Here is an 18,709-nt window from a genome sequence, read left to right as displayed (position 1 = left end):
TTCTGCCGAGAGATCTGCAGTTAGTCTGATGGGCTTCCCTTTGTGCGTAACCCGACCTTTCTCTCTGGCTGCCCTTAAGATTTTTTCCTTCATTTCAACTTTGGTGAATCTGGCAATTATGTGTCTTGGAGTTGCTCTTCTGGAGGAGTATCTTTGTGGCGTTCTCTGTATTTCCTGAATTTGAATGTTGGCCTGCCCTACTAGGTTGGGGAAGTTCTCCTGGATGATATCCTGAAGAGTGTTTTCCAGCTTGGTTCCATTTTCCCCCTCACTTTCAGGCACCCCAATCAGACGTAGATTTGGTCTTTTTACATAATCCCATACTTCTTGCAGGCTTTGCTCATTTCTTTTTCTTCTTTTTTCTTTTGGTTTCTCTTCTGGCTTCATTTCATTCATTTGATCCTCAATCGCTGATCCTTTCTTCCAGTTGATCGAGTCGGTTACTGAAGCTTGTGCATTTGTCACGTATTTCTCATGTCGTGGTTTTCATCTCTGTCATTTCGTTTATGACCATCTCTGCCTTAATTATTCTAGTTATTAATTCTTCCACTCTTTTTTCAAGATTTTAGTTTCTTTGCGCTGGGTACGTAATTCCTCCTTTAGCTCTGAGAATTTTGATGGACTGAAGCCTTCTCTCATCTCATCAAAGTCATTCTCCATCCAGCTTTGATCCATTGCTGGCGATGAGCCGCGCTCCTTTGCAGGGGGAGATGCGCTCTTATTTTTTGAATTTCCAGCTTTTCTGCCCTACTCTTTCCCCATCTTTGTGGTTTTTTCTGCCTCTGGTCGTTGATGATGGTGACGTACTGATGGGGTTTTGGTGTAGGTGTCCTTCCTGTTTGATAGTTTTCCTTCTAACAGTCAGGACCCTCAGCTGCAGGTCTGTTGGAGATTGCTTCAGGTCCACCTCATACCCTGTTTGCCTGGGTATCAGCAACAGAGGCTGCAGAAGATAGAATATTGCTGAACAGTGAGTGTACCTGTCTGATTCTTAGTTTGGAAGCTTCCTCTCAGGGGTGTACTCCACCGTGTGAGGTGTGGGGTGTCAGTCTGCCCCTAATGGGGTATGTCTCCCAGTTAGGCTACTCAGGGGTCAGGGACCCACTTCAGCAGGCAATCTATCCCTTCTCAGAGCTCAGCCTCCGTGTTGGGAGATCCACTGTTCTCTTCTAAACTGTCAGACAGAGTCGTTTGCATCTGCAGAGGTTTTTGCTGCTTTTTTTTGTTGTTGTTGTTGTTGTTGTTGTTTAGCTGTGCCCTGTCCCCAGAGGTGGAGTCTACAGAGACACGCAAGCTTCCTTGAGCTGCTGTGATCTCCACCCAGTTCGAGCTTCCCAGTGGCTTTGTTTACCTACTTAAGCCTCAGCAATGGCGGGTGCCCGTCCCCCAGCCTCGCTGCTGCCTTGCGATTAGATCACAGACTGCTGTGCTAGCAATGAAGGAGGCTCCGTGGGCGGCTCTGTGGGCATGGGACCCTCCTGGCCAGGTGTGGGATATAATCTCCTGGTGTGCCCATTTGCTTAAAGTGCCGTATTGGGGTGGGAGTTACCCAATTTTCCAGGTGTTGTGTGTCTGAGTTCCCCTGGCTAGAAAAAGGGATTCCCTTCCCCCTTGCGTTTCCCAGGTGAGGCGATGCCTCGCCCTGCTTCAGCTCTCGCTGTTCGGGGTGCAGCAGCTGACCAGCACTGATTGTCCGTCAGTCCCTAGTGAGATGAACCCAGTAACTCAGTTGAAAATGCAGAAATCACCTGTCTTCTGTGTCGCTCGCGCTGGGAGTTGGAGACTGGAGCTGTTCCTATTCGGCCATCTTGCTCTGCCCCCCTCTACTAACTTTTAATGCTGGTTCACACTATGCTCAACATCTGTCTGCCACAGCTTATTTATATACATTCTTCAGTAAGGGATAGTTAAATTTTTCCCAATTATTTATTCTTGCAAATAATGTTGCTATAAATAATGTTACACATGTGCACTTGAACAAAGGTGAGGGCAACTCTCTAAGGGATGTATTATCTAGAAGTGGAATTGCATCTTCAACTTTTCTGTGAGTGACCAAATAGCTCTAAAGTTAGTAAACCATTTTATACTCCAATATTCAGTGTATTCTTATAATTTTATCACTTTCTTTTACAAATTTTGAGACTTTTATGAGGTACATGAGTGCATATAAATGTATAACTATTATGTTCTTGGAAATGGGATCTTTTATCATTTTTAAGTGACCTTCTCTGTAATAATTACTTTTATCTTAAAATTAACATGTTTGTGATACAATTATAAAGATTTTTAAAATTAGTATTTGCCTGGTATTTCTATCTTTCTGCTTTCAAACAGTCTATATCCTTATGCAGGAGGAATGACTCTCATAAACAGCCTACAACTAGGTTCTTTTAATCCAAATTTTTCATTTTCAAAGACTACCCTTTTCTAAGATGGCAAATTTTACTTCTTTACATTTGCGATTACTGATATACTTGAATATATTTCTAATATTTCTGCATTGCTATTATCCCCTTTCCCATGTATTTTCTTGCAAGTTTTAGATTGATCATTTCCTTTATGTACTTTTTTTAGAAATTATAAATTCTATTGCTACCCTTTAGTGGTTATTCTTAAAGTTTATTTTATTATGTATGCTCAAAACATTCTAAAGTTTATTTCCATATTTTCACTCCTACTGAATAATACATCTACTGTAGAAACCTCCTGTCTTACATCTTAGCATGATTTTGGTCTTTGTTTGTTTGTTTGTTTTTTTCTGAAATAAGGTCTAGCTATGTTGTCCAGGCTTGGGTGCAGTGGCATAATCAGAGCTCACTGCAGCCTCTAATTCTGGACTCAAGCAATCCTCTTGCCTCAGCCTTCCAAGTAGCTGGGACCACAGACACACGCCACCATGCCTGGCTAATTTTTTAAAAAGATTCCTTTTGTTGTAAAGATGAGGTCTCCCTGTGTTGGCCAGGCTGTTTTCAAACTCCTGGGTTCAACAACCGTTCCACCTCATCCTCCCAAAGTGCTAGGATTACAGGCTTGTGAGACCATGCCTGGCCAATATTTTGAATTTGAATACTGGTCTTAGCTCAAGCTACTGTCACAGGATCTTTAGGGTGTTGCTTTGCCAGCCAGAAACCTCTGTGGCCCACGGCACCTCTGCTTGGGTTGTGGTTGTGCCCACTGGGCTCACTCTGCACACTTGGCCCAGCAGTCTGCGTTCGGCTTGCACTGCCAGCCTGGATCCCACACCTACCAAGGGTGAGCCAGGTACAGAGCAATGAGAGGTGTGTGAGCAAGTGAGGGTGGAGTCCAGACATTGTGCATAGCCAGGCATGCTGGCTGTGGTGGGGTGGACAGGTCCAGGCACCGGCACAGGTGCTGGCTCTGTATGAGGCAGCGGCTGGACCAGACATACTGCAAGCAGCATCTGGGGCAGGCACCAGTGTCTGGAAAAGTGGAACACAGTGGCATCTGAAAGCTCACAGATGCCAGGAACCACAGAGCCCCACAGATGGTGTTATAACATGTCACAGCCCTGGCTCAGGGATCTCTGAGGTCTCCCAGTAGGGCCATAGCTATTCTCTCATCACCCACAATGTGATGAGTGGGTGACGAGGAGAGAAGAGCTGCGGCCGCAGAAGGGCCTTCTGGGAGTCGGGGACATGTTTCAGTTTTGTGTTACAGCTCTTTCAGTCTCACCATTCAGCGGGTCCTGAGTTCTTGTCCTGCGCCCCGGAAGAATGAGGTAAGCTGACAATGGGAGAATGAGCAAGGTGGAGAGGAGCTTCAGAACAGCAACAGAACAGCTGTCAGGAGACCTGAAGGGGTAACTCCTTTCTGCAGGAAGTCATCCCAATAAGCATTCAGCTCTCAGTGGAGAGGAGACCCATGATGAGTAGTTCCTTTCCACAGGCAGGTTGTCCCAAGAGTCAAGAAGACAGCAGCTGGTAGTCCTGAGGTCTGTCTGACTCTGTCGGAGTCCATAATTTTTATGGGCTCAGAAGGGAGGAAGTGCATGCTGATTGGTCCATGAGTGGCTATGGGCAGGCCTGGAAAAAGCACCATCCGATTGGCTGAACACTGACCAATGAAGTTCTCACTCCTGGCCACCGACTTCCCCCAGAACTGGCCGCCTGGCCCACAGGCATCAGGCCCTCTCTGGCTTGAAGGTGAGGTTTCACTGAGGAACAGTCCCTTTCCACCTAGGAGCCTGTGTGGCTTCTGCCACCATCAACATGTCATTCATGGTGCCCATGCGGTTCATCGTGAGGGGTGCCTGAACATCTGTGCCCAGCCATCCTCAGTTCCCCAGCCTCCTACCTGTGCTTGTCAGTGCCCAAAGTCTGGAAGGGACCAAGGCAGCAGTTGAGGGGTTGCTCTATCAGCACTGTCCAGAGCATGCACACACCTGGCCTGGTTGTGACAGTGCCTGGACCGGGCTACAACTTTGCTCTGCACCAGAGTGGGCATCAGGAGTAGGGAGAAGCCAAGGAGTGGGGTCAGCCACTTCTTAGCCTGCAGGGGCAGTGGAGGTTTCCGGGGCCTCTGAGAGTGCAGAGATGCATAGGTCTGGAGCCGTGGCTGGGTGGCTGCAGCTGCACCTGGGAGTGGAGTGCTCCCATGTGTTCTCCCCTGTTGGCTCTTTGGAGCGTACAGCCCCAGCCACACCTCCTCTGCTGCAGCTGGCATCCCTGCAGCAGCTGCTCCAAATGGGCCACCGCCACCATCACTGCTGTAACAAAATACTATACACTGAGTGGCTACCCACAACAGAAGTTTATTTCTCACAGTTATGAAGGCTGGAAATCTGATATCAGGGTTCCTGCATGGTCTGGTTCTCATGAGGGCCCTTTTCTGAGTTGTGGACTGCCTGTCCTCACATAGTAGAAGCAAAATCCTCTGGTCTCCTTAGCTCCTAATAATAAGGGCACTGATTCTATTCATGAGGGCCCCATACTCATGACCTTATCACCTTCCAAAGGAGCTACCTCCTAATACCACATCACATTGGTGGTTGGGATTTCAACATGTGAATTTGGGGAGAAAACAAACATTCAGTCCACTGCAATGCTCAATAAAGAGTCAGTAATATTTTAAATAATTAGTATGGTTTAGCTTTACATACCTGTTTAACAATGTATTTACTTTCCATGCTCATTTATGTATCTGGTTTTCCAAGGATCTGCTGGCATAAATTGTTTTTATTTGATTGAAAATGACTATGTTTCTCATCCGTTGTTGAACAAAAGTCTAAGAATTCAATTAGATATATAATATACTTATTATCCTCTTTATGTCTTTTAACTGCTGTTTATCATTTCCATCTGTTGCACTCAATATAATTTTTAAAAATCAATAATCTCTTCAGCTGAGTATCTGTTTAATAAAACCATTTGACTTTTTGTCATGTATTTGACTGTCAGAAATTTATTCCCTTCCCAATTCCATTTAATTTTTGATATGATCTTATTTTTTACTCATGCTTTTTATGCTTGTTTAAAAATGTTTTGGGGATTTATATAGTTTACTTTATCTGAGAAATCATTGTCTTACATTTTTTGGAAGTCTAGTTCTGCTAGTGTGGTTTCTCCTGTCTCCCATTCATGGCTCTTGTTTCCCTGTGTGTTTCTGGGATTTAAAATCCTGAGCTTACATTTGGTAGTCTTAAACTGTTAAACTCTTGTAACTCCTAGTTTAAGGGTGAGTCCCTCCTGACTGCATTTGTGTTTGCTTTTTCGAGGCACTCTGGGATGCTATCAATCAAAGGCTTGTTTTAGATTGGTTTGTTGCCTTAGTATTTTCTGGATAGGCATGTGTTTTAAGTCTAAACTTCAAACTTGAGGGAAGAATTGTGGTTATAAACTCTTAAGGGGAATGCTTTTCCTAGCCAGCAATTACTCCAAAATTGTTAAATGTCCCAAGCACCAACTTTTGCCAAAGATAGATTATTTCCAGTCTCCAATTTCATTTTGAACCTAATCTTTTTAGGATCTCAGCATTATAGTGGGATGGGATTTTATCTTGACCTAAAACCTGAATGCACAGCTTATCTCTCCTTTTCCCTGACCCCATTAAATACCATCTTGAGATTACCAATACTGGCAAACACCTTGCAGATGTTGCATTCTTAACATGAGTTTACCACTTTGGCTTTCAGCTGCATTTTTGTTTTTTGAATCTTGAGGGTTACTTTTACTTTTTTTTACAAGTTTAGACGATTGTTGTTCACTTCATTTTATCCAGCATAATAGGTGTTTTTTTTACGGGGCCTTTCCCCCACCCCAGGATATGGAGTGTGTACCATGTTGTCAGAAATGAAAGTAACTATATGTATAATTTTAAAGATGTAAAAAAAAATATTTTTAGTGAATGTTCACAGTCATCAGGAAAAATTTCCTGAATTTTCTTTGCAGTTCAACAAAACATGATGTACTTTTCCCTCTAGTTTGAATAAACACAATCTATTTTCACATATTGCAAAGAATTTAGAAATAGTTCATTTTGGGCAACATATAAATATATATAATTGATTAAATAATAAAGGTCAAATAATTAGCTCTTTAGATTTTTATCTTAGTCATCTTGGACTGCCACAAAAGACCACAACTTGGTGGCTTAAACAATAGAAATGAACTTTCCCATAATTCTGAAGTCTAGAAGTCCAAACTCAAGGTGCTAGCATAATTTGTTTCTGGGCTCTTTTCTGGATCGTAGATGGCCACCTTCTCACTCTGTTCTCACAGGATGGGCAGGAATGGAGGGGAGTGAGAAAGTAAGAAAGTTCTCTGGGGCATCTTCTTATAAGGGCACTAATTTCATCATTCCCTGAAACCTCATCTAAACCTTATTATCTCCCAAAGGCCCTATATCCAAATATTGTCACACTTCAGGTTACGGCTTCAATATGTAAATTTTAGGGAAATACAATTCAGACCTAGCAATGTTTGAATGTATTTCATAAGTTCAACATATACTTCTTATTAAATAAGACTAGAAAAATATTTTAAGATAATACAATGTATTTATCTCAAAACAAATGTCAACATCATGTTTAATACCAAAACAATAAAATAATTTCAATTGTAGATAGAAACAGAAAAATAGGCTGGGCGCAGTGATGCATGCCTATAATCCCAGCACTTTGGAGGGCTGAGATGGGTGGATCACCTGAGGTCACGAGTTCGAGACCAGCCTGGCCAACATGGTGAAACCCCATCTCTACCAAAAATAGAAAAATCAGCTGGACACGATGGCAGATGCCTGTAATCCCAACTACTTGGGAGGCTGAGGCAGGAGAATCACTTGAACCTGGGAGAGAGAGGTTGCAGTGAGCCATTGCACTCCAGCCTGGGCAACAAGAGTTAAACTCTGCCTCAAACAAACAAACAAAAAAAAGAAAAACTGTATTTAATGTCACCATGGTTTTTTTTTCAAATAAACAAATAATTTATATAAAGAAAATGCTCATCTTTTAAGTTCAAGGTGTGACAAATATATACACCTGTTTCAATCTTTTGTCCTCTACTATTTACTTTCCAGCTTCCAAAATTTTTTATCTTGTCTATCCTTCCTATACCTGATTTCTATCCCTGTGGATTTATGCACTTCTAAAATTATCATTTACTCTAAGTTTATGAGGACAAAGAAAAGATGAAAGCAGATGTGTTTGCTCAATCCACCATCTTTACTTGAAAGTTTCCTGGGAAAGATTTCTAAAAGGATCTAACTCTACTTATGTATCAATTACCATTTGGAACCAAATAAACTAACCTCTAATCTAAAGGCTTAAAACAACAACCATTTATTTAGGTTATGATTCTGTAGGTCATTGCCTTTTCTTCCCTGAAACTTCCTCTTGCTCCTATAGTAGAATCTGTCAGTGGTTGGTCCTATCTTAGGCTGTTCTCTGCCAAACCCTTGCCTGACACTGGCAGCCACCTCGGTGGTGTGCCTCTCATTTCTTAAGTTCTGGTCTTAAAAATAAAATGTAGAGAGAAAACTGTTCTTTTTTCTCATATACTTCATAATAATATATTTGTATGTGTTTTAAAAATGTAAGCTTAATTAAAAATATGAATAAAATTCTTTATAACCAATCCCAGCAACTCCAAGCAACTTCTGACCTAAACACGTACAATTACCTTTTCCATTTCAAATTTTTGAAAAACTGTGGAATATTTGAGGAGCTCATAGTTGCCAAGAGTGTTTATTTTCCAAATAAGCAGCATATCTGAGAAATGTGAAAGGCAGCCCTGTCCTAAAGCTTCATTGGATAAGGCAACTCTTGAGTTTTCACAGCTGCTGGCTTCAGCCTACACAGAGAAATAGTTTTAGAGATATATTAATTTCTGAGAAATCCACAGTAATTCATAGAATGCTTGCACAGTGATTCAAGCAGCATGTGTAAAATTTATTTAGTGTTTGGCCAGGAAGAGTTTTAATTATGTGAAAGTCTTCAGAATGAGCAGAAGGTGACTAAAGATGTTTGACTAAATCAGTTATGGAGGACCTGGATTCTCCCAGACCTCCCTCCAATTTTGTTTTATTTCTGCAAACCTCAAACCATAAATGCAAAGCTCTCATGGAATTGGATGATGGCACTGTTAGAACCAAGATGCAACTAGTAGAGACGTCATCCAAGACAGGAGATAAGAACAGCAGCAGTCTTGAGCCCTCCAGTGTAGCAAAAAGGTCGAGTGTCCAGTGGTGGGTTATCTACAACCAGGGTAGACTCAGAGGTGAAAAATTATGGGATTTTTGAAAACCCAAGAGGCAGGATGCAAGATGCGTCCATCAAAAACCTCAAGTAAGTGCAAGGTGGAGTGTGACTACCTGCTGGTCAGCTCACACTTTCTGAGTTCCTGGCATAGTGTGGTGTTGAACTTGAAGTAGCACCCGCAAGTGAAGAGAGGGCCAGGGTCCATTTCTGAGGATGATATAGGCATGGGGACTGGGCCTTGCAGGAAGAAGAGTTGAGCCAACCCTATTGGGCTTAAAAATGGTTAATAATCAGAAGCCACAAGATGTCACCTAGACTGATGGAACAGTTAGAAAACCGCAGTTATCTTTAAGGATGATTTTTCATCCTCTAGGTTTTGTCCATGGATATTAGGACCCCAGCACAAGACTTGGGGCAGGGGCTTTTGTCCCAGGAGACTGTATGTGTCAGAACCTCAGAAAGGGGACAAGAATTTTCGGAGACAATCAAAAGCCAGTCCTGTGAGGTAGAGCACAGAAGCTGGAGTGAGGCTGCAAGGTTCTCATAATCATCCCCAGACTGACCCACAGCATGAAGGTCAGGGGGAGCTGCTGAAGTATTTACTCCCTCAAGTCACACAAGCCTGGGCACCAAAGTAGGCTTTTCCTAGCTGAGAGGAGTATGGAAGGGAACCAGACCGACCTGACCTGGAGTTCAAAACACTGAGGTTGAGACGATGATGTGAGTAGGAGTCTCCACCTGGGTTTCCCAGAGATCCCATCAGCACCAACATGCCCTAAATTTATTCCCCCTGCTCCCCTGTTTTCTCTATACTGTTTATAGTACCCTGAGCCTCCCAATCACTCAGGCTGAAGCTCATTATGGGTCCTTCATCTTCTCTGCCCTGAAAATTCTACCTCATACCTTTTTAACTCTCTATCCCCACTGTCACTCCCCTAACTCAGAAATTTCTCCCTTTTCTTCCCGCTATTGTTCCCCAATCTCATATGGTGGTGGCAGGCTGAACATTCAGGAACAGGGTTCTAATAATGTCATTGCTCTGTTCTAAAATCATAGAAGTATTCACATCACCTGGAATAAAATTCAAATTAAGCCTGTACATCAAAGCCCTTCCTGAGTTTTTTTCAATCTACCTTTCCAATGTCAGGCAAACAAAACCACTCTCTTCTCTGTACACTTTTTACTCTGTTCTACCTTTGCATTTTGCTCTGCATGGAATGCATTTCTCTGCATCACTGCATTTCTGAATCTTACCCATCCTTCAAGATCACCTCCTGCATGAATGTTCTCTGATTTTTCTCTGCAGGCAGCTCTTTTGGACTCCTGGAACCACATGTCCTATTTTTTTACATTTAAAAACAAGATATGCTACTAACATTTTTTCATTAAGTGATAAGCTCCTTGGAAATAAGGGTCTTGCATCAAATTCACCTTTATGGAGGCATAGGGAGAGCCAAGAACATTGAATTTGACCAGTTCATAAGAAATGTAAAGAAGTTTGGTGGAATAACTTTGAAAAGGTAGATTGCAGTCGTATTGTGACTCCAGAGTCATAGCTAAAGGTGGTTGGGAATAATCAGCAGAAGTATAGAAATAGATGCGGTAACTCTGAGAAAGAATATCAAATATGAAGGGAAAAGATCTACGGCTGGAAGCTCAGGGAACATCACCCTGCAAGTGTTGGATGGAGAATGAAGAATCCCTTATGCAGACTGGCAAACAATGATTGTATAGGATAAAAGACAGTCACAATACTCATACTACACTGGGCATGAAAAAAAATTCAGCCCTATTGGTCCGTCACACCAATATGTGCATGGATAAGTCTGATGAAAATGTGTGTTTTTTTTTCTCTAGAATTGCACATAGGGCAGAATTGCAAATATGGAAGGACACCCTAACAGACTTTTAAACCCTTAATTCAGAACATTAGAAAAATTGATTTTAGCATGGGCAACATGGCAAGGTCCTGTCTCTACAATTTTTTTTTCTTTAATTTATAGAGCATGGTGGCATGTGCCTGCAGTACCAGCTAGCTGGGAGGTTAAGGCAAGAGGATTGTTTTAGCCTGGGAATTTGAGGCTCCAGTGAACTATGATGGCACCACTGCACTCCAGTCAGAGCAACAGAGATCCTGTCTTAAGAAAACAAAGTGATCCACTCATTGCCATAATTTTCCTAACAAATGGAACCTCCCAAGCCCAGTAAACCTGAGACATCTACAAATATAAAAATGTCACACATAAAAAAAATTAAAAGCCTCACAAGAAGGAACACACAAATGGGAATGAGAAAGACCTCCTGGTGGTCTGATTTTGTGTTGGCCTCCCAGTTCCAGAAATTATTTTAAAGTTGAACATAATTATTAAAACCAGAATATAAGCACAGAGACCCTGAGGCAGTAAATAGGGGTTGAATGGGGGCTTAAAAATCCTGACTACAGGGAACCTGAAAGACTAGGGAAGCCTTTCACAGAGCTGGATAGAGAAGTTCTAGGTGGGCCGAGCGTGGTGGCTCATGCCTGTAATCCCAGCACTTTGGGAGGCCGAGGCGGGTGGATCACGAGGTCACGAGATAGAGACCACGGTGAAACCCCGTCTCTACTAAAAAATACAAAAAATTAGCCGGGCGTGGTGGGCACCTGTAGGCCCAGCTACTCAGGAGGCTGAGGCAGGAGAATGGCGTGAACCCGGGAGGCAGAGCTTGCAGTGAACTGAGATCTTGCCACTGCACTCCAGCCTGAGCGACAGAGCGAGACTCCATCTCAAAAAAAAAAAAAAAAGAAAAGTTCTAGGTGAGGGGTGTACAATCCTTACTGGATAGGAACTGTGTAGACTCTTGGGACAGTGAGCAGGGGAACTACTGCCACTGACACACAGGACCTCCTCTGTGTCAGCTAAATTTAATTCTGTGCAGACAAACTGCTGAGCTCCTGGGAGGTAAAAAGCCCTCAGCCAGGCAGACATTTACCTGATCAAAGCAAGGAAGCCCTCTGAAGCCCAGCCTGGTAAAGGTCCTACCTGAGACCATAATAATCTTACACTTTATTCCAATACAATGGAGGCCAAACTACTTGTTTAAATGGTTCTACAAATATTTGGTTGAAATTACATTTTATTCTTTATTCTGATTTATTAAGGTATAATTGCCAAATTACAATTATATATACTTGTGGTGTACAATGTGATTTTTAAAATTTCAGCTTTTATTAAATCAGGGGGATACATGTGTAGGACTGTTACATGGGTATATTGGGCCCACATAGTGAGCATGGCACCCACAGGTAGTCTTTCAACACATGTCCATCTCTCTTCCTACTCTCCTAGGAATCCACAGTGCCTATTCGTTTAGCTTCCACTTCTAAGTGAGAACACGTGGTATTTGGTTTTCTGTTCCAGAGTTAATCTGCTTTAGATTATGGCTTGCAGCCATATGTTGCTGCTGAGAACATGATTTTATTTTTTTATAGCTTCATAGTATTCCATGGTGTAAATGTACATTTTCTTAGTGCAATCCAGCATTGACAGGCACCTAGATTGATTTCACTTCTCTGCAACTGTGAGTCCTCCAGTGATGAGCATATGAGTGCATGTGTCTTCTTAGTATAATTTATTTTCCTTTTGGTATATACCCAATTATGGAATTGCTGGGTCAAATGGTAACTCTGTTTTAAGTTCTTTGAGAAATCTCCAAACTGCTTTCCACAGTGGCTGAACTAATTTACATTCCCACCAACAGTGTATGGGTTTTTTTAATCTGCAGCCTTGCTAGCATGTGTTGTAGTATTTCATTGTGGTTTTAATGTGCATTTCTCTGGGGATTTGTGATGAGTATTTCTTGATATGTTCATTGGTCACTTGTATGTCTTACTTTGAAAAGTGTCTGTTCATGTCTTTTGCTCACTTTTGTATGGCACTATTCATTCTCTAGTTACTGACTTAAGTTTCTTATAGATTCAGGGTATTAGACCTTTGTTGGATGCACAGTTTGTGAATATTTTTTCCCATTGTGTAAGCTGTTTGTTTACTCTGTTGGTGTTTTTTCTTTTTTCCACTTTGCAGAAAATCTTTAGTTTAATCAGGTCCCATTTGTTAACCTGTGGTTTTGTTGCAATTGCTTCTGGGGGCTTGGTCTTAAATTCCTTGCCAAAGTCGATGTTGAGTAGGATAATTTCTAGGTTTTCTTTCAGGATTTTTATATTTTGCAATCTTACGTTTAAGTCTTTAATCCAAATAAGAGAACAGAATAGAAAACTTGGAAATAAGGCCATACACCTACAACCATCTGATCTTTAAGAAGGCTGACAAAAACAAGCAATGAAGAAAGGACTTTCTATTCAATAAATGGTGTTGGCATAACTGCCTGGCAATATGCAGAAGAATACAACTAGATCCTTACCTTTCACCATATATAAAAATTTAACTCAAAGTAAATTAAAAATTCAAATTATATTTTAAACATATTTTTAAAACTGTGAACACAGTCAAGTGTTTGATGCCAAATGTGAACACTTGTAGACCCCAGTGGTTTACATAAGCCACAGGTTCATATACTCATGCCCAACTCAGAATAAATGTTCTCCTGCCAAAACCATGAATGTATTTGAACACGAGAGACCAGCCGTGAATCAGAAAACATCTGAAGACACTCTATCCAGCTTGGCATTTTATGTTTACAATGATGGACCATATTTGTGTGTGGACTGTTATAAATTTTACTGAGAATGTTTGCTAGTCAGAATTAATGGAATTTGTTTTTAGCTCCAATACCAAAGCAGATCAAAACACATTTTAATAAATGTAATATCTGCAGAACCTTTATAAGCCTGATACAAGTTTTAATTCAACTTTGGTTGAATTATGTTTAATTATAGAAATTAAATTGTTAATTATAGAACTGGTATCAACAGGTTAAACTATTATCAAACCTATGGATATATTCACAATTTAGTAGCTATATAATTGTCCCAAAACTTCAGGCATATGATTTCTTCCTGGGGGATACAAAACACTTTTACTCAAATATCTACTCTGTTAGAGCTACCGTTTGGTGTTCTGAATCTCCTGAGGTTTCCCTTTCAAGAGTTGCAACAGAAACTTTAAAAAATAAATTGAGGGGGGGCGGAGCAAGATGGCCGAATAGGAACAGCTCCAGTCTCCAATTCCCAGCGCGAGCGACACAGAAGACCGGTGATTTCTGCATTTTCAACTGAGGCAAACAGGGTCTGGAGTGGACCTCAAGCAATCTCCAACAGACCTGCAGCTGAGGGTCCTGACTGTTAGAAGGAAAACTATCAAACAGGAAGGACACCTATACCAAAACCCCATCAGTACATCACCATCATCAAAGACCAGAGGCAGATAAAACCACAAAGATGGGGAAAAAGTAGGGCAGAAAAGCTGGAAATTCAAAAAATAAGAGCGCATCTCCCCCTGCAAAGGAGCGTAGCTCAGTGCCAGCAACGGATAGAAGCTGGTCAGAGAATGACTTTGACGAGATGAGAGAAGAAGGCTTCAGTCCATCAAACTTCTCAGAGCTAAAGGAGGAATTACGTACCCAGCGCAAAGAAACTAAAAATCTTGAAAAAAGAGTGGAAGAATTGACAGCTAGAATAATCAATGCAGAGAAGGTCATAAACGAAATGACAGAGATGAAAACCATGACACGAGAAATACGTGACAGATGCACAAGCTTCAGTAACCGACTCGATCAACTGGAAGAAAGAGTATCAGCGATTGAGGATCAAATGAATGAAATGAAGCGAGAAGAGAAAACCAAAAGAAAAAAGAAGAAAAAGAAATGAGCAAAGCCTGCAAGAAGTATGGGATTATGTAAAAAGACCAAATCTACGTCTGATTGGGGTGCCTGAAAGTGAGGGGGAAAATGGAACCAAGTTGGAAAACACTCTTCAGGATATCATCCAGGAGAACTTCCCCAACCTAGTAGGGCAGGCCAACATTCAAATTCAGGAAATACAGAGAACGCCACAAAGATACTCCTCCAGAAGAGCAACTCCAAGACACATAATTGCCAGATTCACCAAAGTTGAAATGAAGGAAAAAATCTTAAGGGCAGCCAGAGAGAAAGGTCGGGTTACCCACAAAGGGAAGCCCATCAGACTAACAGCAGATCTCTCGGCAGAAACTCTCCAAGCCAGAAGAGAGTGGGGGCCAATATTCAATGTTCTTAAAGAAAAGAATTTTAAACCCAGAATTTCATATCCAGCCAAACTAAGTTTCATCAGTGAAGGAGAAATAAAATCCTTTACAGATAAGCAAATGCTTAGAGATTTTGTCACCACCAAGCCTGCCTTACAAGAGACCCTGAAGGAAGCCATAAACATGGAAAGGAACAACCGGTACCAGCCATTGCAAAAACATGCCAAAATGTAAAGACCATCGAGGCTAGGAAGAAACTGCATCAAATAACGAACAAAATAACCAGTTAGTATCATAATGGCAGGATCAAGTTCACACATAACAATATTAACCTTGAATGTAAATGGACTAAATGGTCCAATTAAAAGACACAGACTGGCAAACTGGATAAAGAGTCAAGACCCAGCAGTCTGCTGTATTCAGGTGACCCATCTCACATGCAGAGACATACATAGGCTCAAAATAAAGGGATGGAGGAAGATCTACCAAGCAAATGGAGAACAAAAAAAAAAAGCAAGAAAAAAACAAACAACCTCATCAAAAAGTGGGCAAAGGATATGAACAGACATTTCTCAAAAGAAGACATTCATTCAGCCAACAGACACATGAGAAAATGCTCATCATCACTCGCCATCAGAGAAATGCAAATCAAAACCACAAAGAGATACCAGCTCACACCAGTTAGAATGGCAATCATTAAAAAGTCAGGAAACAACAGGTGCTGGAGAGGATGTGGAGAAATAGGAACACTTTTACACTGTTGGTGGGATTGTAAACTAGTTCAACCATTATGGGAAATAGTATGGCAATTCCTCAAGGATCTAGAACTAGATGTACCATATGACCCAGCCATCCCACTACTGGGTATATACCCAAAGGATTATAAATCATGCTGCTATAAAGACACATGCACACGTATGTTTATTGCGGCACTATTCACAATAGCAAAGAGTTGGAATCAACCCAAATGTCCATCTGTGACAGACTGGATTAAGAAAATGCGGCACATATACACCATGGAATACTATGCAGCCATAAAAAAGGATGAGTTTGCATCCTTTGTAGGGACATGGATGTAGCTGGAAACCATCATTCTTAGCAAACTATCACAAGAAGAGAAAACCAAACACCGCATGTTCTCACTCATAGGTGGGAACTGAACAATAAGATCACTTGGCCTCGGGAAGGGGAACATCACACACCGGTGCCTATCATGGGGAGGGGGAAGAGGGGAGGGATTGCATTAGGAGTTATACCTGATATAAATGACAAATAGATGGGTGCTGACAAGTTGATGGGTGCAGCACACCAACATGGCACAAGTATTTATATGTAACAAACCTGCACGTTATGCACATGTACCCTAGAACTTAAAGTATAATAATAAAAAAATAAATAAATAAATAAATTGAGAGTTTCTTCAAAATATCTAAATGTTCCATAAATCTGTATTCCTAATAAACTCAGGGCAGTTGGATAAAGAAAAGTACACCCATTTGAATCTGAATGCCTTAGCTTTTCTCAATAAATTAGACATCCTTTTTTCTTCCCTATAATATCATGGTTAATATGTTCATATGTTTCATCAAATTATTAAAGATATAAAATTCTCTGACCCATTAGGAGCCTGATAAATAAGTTTGGGGTATATTTATTTCCCAAAATAATTGACAGTAAACCTCTCTGACTACATTAAATACAACAAACTTATATTTTCTGCTTCAAGTTATTAAAGTATCCCTCAAACAAGAACTGATAGGTCATAGTTCTGAGAAATATTTGATCTTGCTTACTTTCTTTATCTAATTATGTGAGAAAACAGCTATTAACATACCCAGGAGAAAGTTCCTGGAGAGGAGATTAATGGAAGCTAGGGTCACCAATCTCCTTGTCTTCTCAGCAAAACTGTAGATGCCAGTTCTACTTTTAATTGTAGTGGCTTATCTGTAGCCTGTGAACCAAGTTTTTCCAAGGTATTTATATATCAACAGGGGGAAAGAGCAAGGCCCAGTAGCTATTATCGCAGAATCAAATAACACATTGACTGAGATATAGAGTAGACCTTTTTTATCTTTTTCTGTTCTCAGTGGGACGTGATGTCTCATGACTGAAATCCTAGCATTTTGAGAGGCCAAGGCGGGGAGATCGCTTGAGGTCAGGAATTTGAGACCAGCGTGGGAAACATGGCAAAACCGTCTCTACAAAAAATTAGCTGGGTGTGCTGGCATGCACCTGTAGTCTCAGCTACTTGAGGGGCTAAGGAAGGAGGATCGCTTGAGCCCAGGACGTCGAGGCTGCAGTGAACCAAAATCGCTCCACTGCACCCTAGCCTAAGTGATGAAATGAGTCTCTGTTTAAAAAAAAAAAAGAGGAGAGGCTGGGCGTGGTGGCTTATGCCTGTAATCCCAGCACTTTGGGAGGCCGAGGTGGGTGAATCATCTGAGGTCTGGAGTTCAAGACCAACTGACCAATATGGTGAAACTCCATCTCTACTAAAAATACAAAAAATTAACCGGCCATGGTGGTGCATGCCTGTAATCCCAGTTACTTGGGAGGCTGAGGTAAGAGATTCACTTGAACCCGGGAGGCGGAGGTTGAGTGAGCCAAGATCCTGCCATTGCACTCCAGCCTGGGCAAAAAGAGTAAAACTCCATCTCAAAAAAAAAAAAAAAAAAAAGAGCATGGATGCTTTACAGTAGCACGAGGGAAAGGAGAAATTAAGGGATGCTTTTCAAGCCTGAAGTTCATGAGCAGGATATTCCCTGTCCAACTGCAGCAAGGCCTCCTCAAGGAGAAGTTGCAAGGGCACATACCTGTCACTGAGCATAAGAAACTTTGAAAAACATTTCCCCTAAGCCACAAGCCAAGGCTGCCCTGTGTAATTTATGGCCTGTTTGATTCCAGTTACCTCAGTCAAGCTTGTTAAATAACAGTTTAGTTCTCAGAGGATTCATTAGTGAATGGTGACTACAGAACTTTCACAACTTTTATAAAAATTGATTCAGATATGAATATGTAAATAATATCCAGGCACAATAGATTAATGCAGCTCAAGAGTCAGGATGGGGCCTTTAGTAAAATTCCATTAGATAATACTGTCAGTGATAAATTTGAAGATAGATTTTTATCTTTTTGGGCTCCCTTTTTTGTTTAGCCTCTTTAGCTTAATAATCAGTCTAGCACAATTATGCCAAGATGAGTATACATTAATGAGGCAAACCCTCCAATATTCCTGTGTTCTCTCTTGCCAAAGAGAAGCATTTACCATTTCAGAAGTATCTGACTTAATAGTGCAATATACAACAGATAATTTCTGATCTTCTGATTTAAGATGGCTGACAGGTCATCTGTGGCAAGCTTTCTTTACCACAAATTCTTAGAAAGAATAACTCACTCTGAAATACAAGATGTATCCTCACTGAACTAGAAGTCAGGAAAAATCATTAAAACATGAAATATAGATAGGATTGGATTGAAGAAGAAAACCACAGCCAAATGGCATACAGGATAAGGGAGCTACAAAAGATGAGGCAAACCCGACCAGGCACACCCTCCCAGGAGAGAGCAGTTGCCTAGAGGATAATGGGACCCTGGATTAAATAATAATCACAAGATTATTAACTAGAAAAAGATAACCTACAAAATAGAAAAACTGGCAAAACATATGTTGTAGTTCACAAAAAATGTTAATAGCTTTACATACATAAAATATGCTCAGGCTTAGTCATGACATAACTGTCTAATTCATATTTTGACATCTTAAAGCTGAGGAAATGGGAGGCAATTATATTCTAAGGCTGAAGCCCACATAATTGGATTTACTGGCTTTATGAAATAA

This window comes from Trachypithecus francoisi, unplaced genomic scaffold (assembly GCF_009764315.1).
Source record: "Trachypithecus francoisi isolate TF-2019V2 unplaced genomic scaffold, Tfra_2.0 Lachesis_group5, whole genome shotgun sequence".
NCBI lineage: Eukaryota > Metazoa > Chordata > Mammalia > Primates > Cercopithecidae > Trachypithecus > Trachypithecus francoisi.
This window is presented reverse-complemented; position numbering follows the sequence as displayed.